Genomic DNA, 2,393 nt, shown 5'->3' with positions numbered 1-2,393 from the left:
GGCCCGTTCCCCCCCGCGGGGCCGCCCCGCCCGGCGCCTGGGCCGGCTCTGCACCGCGAAATCGCCGCCCCCGGCAGGTGGCACCAGGGTGTCCCCGAGCGCTGGGACACGAGTGGTCTTTGGCAGGCACGTAACTGGGACCAGCCGCTTGGCACGGGCGACTTCTAGTCTCTGCCGGGGGGTGGGGGGGGAAGCGGGTCACGGCGGGGTAGAGCGTCGCGCCGCGGGACCTGGAAGCAAGGTGCTGTACGCAGCGCAGGGCCTCACAAATACCGGCTCTGCACTGGTTGAGCAGTGTCTTGGCCCCAGTGCTTTTATTCAGAAGTTTCCACCCAGCTGCGTTAACCCACAAAAAGCCTCCACGGCTGCCGTCTTCTGAGACGGGTGGTTTCCATCCTGACCCCCAAAGTGATCAGTCGGGAGCTTTATAAGTCCGTGGAGCCATGTGTTCATGAGCAGGGTGCCCTGCTAGCTGGTTCAAATCATTCTTCCTTGAGAGTGTTTTCCTTTAATTAATCCGGGCACCCACTTGTTTGCTTTCAATCCCTTAATTCTTCACTCATCAAGGTTTTTTATTATTAATCAAAAATCTTTATTAATCTGTTGCACATTATGGAGGTGATAACAGAAAAATCGAAGCTCTGAGGAGGCAGTCATGTAAAACGGTACCATTTAAATGCCTGCATGAGCAAAAGAATCATCCTGCTTGGGTTTGCAAAATGGAAATTGAAAACTCTTACATCTGAAAAATAAAACACTTGTTGCATTAGTTTAGATTCTAAACAGAGAGAGGCACAGGGGATGTGTGCCACTAGGCAGTAAAGATGCTGAGCGGTCACTTAATTGACTATACTCATCCCTTTCATTACTGGATACAATTGCGTTACAAGGAGGTTACTGATGATTTCCCTCCTGGGACAGCTCAGCCTGCTAGACTTTGATAAAATCTGATAGACAGAGCTGCCAGTCTCTTGTTAAGATTGACTTCCGCTGCTGGAGTTGGGCCTTTTCTACAGTGACCTGAACTATAATCAAATTAAGACTGTAATATGATACAGAACACTAGTTTTAATTTGTGTTTTGTTCCCTTGCTTAAGGTTTGAATATTATTAAGTACTGCTCCTTCAGTTTTCTGTCTCTGGAGGGATTACTAGGTTATAGAAGATAGAGAAACCTTCCAGGAAGTGGTAACAAAGGCTCTGCTGTCTTATGCACTGCAAAACGATTATTAATAAGCTTGGGTGTGTACTTTCATTTCTAGAGCATGTGCTGGGAAACTTTTGTTGGTTTAATTCTCTTCTAGAGAAATCTGTTTGCTTTTATAGACTATTGCTTTGAAGCAGAGGTGAAGCCACAGCACAAGGAACTGTTTGAATTGCTTTGTTTCCTTGCATTGCAACTTAGGTGTCCTTGTTTGTTTGGTTTTGTTTTGGTTTTTTTAACTTTTTTGGGCAGACATTGTTGAATTCTCTCGCAGTCCTTAAATAAAAGCAATTTCCAATCTTCTTCCTGATACGAGAGAGACTTTATAAAGTGGATTTTAAAGCACACATAATAATGATAGAAAGACAGTGACAGTAGGATCTGGTTGAAGATTAATCTGGACTCTGCAGTATGCAGCAGAAGTGCACCTCTGGCCATTAAGTTGTACTGAAGGTTAAACAGACTGTTGGTCAATCCCTGTGCAGAAAGGTAGTGGTATCTAGCTGTCAAAAACAGATTTCATGTCACACAGGCAGACAAGGAGCATGTCAACCAAAAAGTACAATAGAGAGTTGGTGGGGTTTATGGTAACTAGATGCTCTTCCTGTGAATAAAATTTATTTACAGAAACTCTGTTCATCTATGGTAACTACACAAAAGAACACACTACTTACAAACATAAGTAGAAGGGCTATTAACTTGATGCAGAAAGGCTAGAGAAACCCATTTCAAATCCCAAGGAAGATCTAGGAGTTAAGTCACAGGAATCTACACAATAAGCTTAGTTGTCATAGCTGGAAAAAAAGGGTGGTAGAGGCATCTCTTGGCTGTTCTGCAGTGGAATGTTTCTCACAATGATGGAGAGGATAGGAAAGGAAAGAAGGCCTGTCTCTGACTCAATATGTGAACTCCAATATTTGGTCTTGCAAGTGGCTCCAGAGTCAGGAATAAGTACCACAAAACTGTGGGTGCACCGATAGAGATTTTCTGGGCCAATACCAATGGCCAAATTTAATCTTCTTTTAAGGAGCCGTATCAGCCAATACTGATCCAATTCTGATATGCAGCCGGGCAGCTTGGACACCAGCGTCAGGCTGGTACGTCTGGTGTGCCGGGAGGGAAGGGGCTTAGGGAGGGGCAGATTGAGGCCCCCAGGGTGAGGGAGGGAGTGGGGCAAGGGCAGGCACTGT

The sequence above is a fragment of the Alligator sinensis genome, unplaced genomic scaffold (genome assembly GCF_000455745.1).
Source record: "Alligator sinensis unplaced genomic scaffold, ASM45574v1 scaffold493_1, whole genome shotgun sequence".
In the NCBI taxonomy this organism is placed as follows: domain Eukaryota; kingdom Metazoa; phylum Chordata; order Crocodylia; family Alligatoridae; genus Alligator; species Alligator sinensis.
This window is presented reverse-complemented; position numbering follows the sequence as displayed.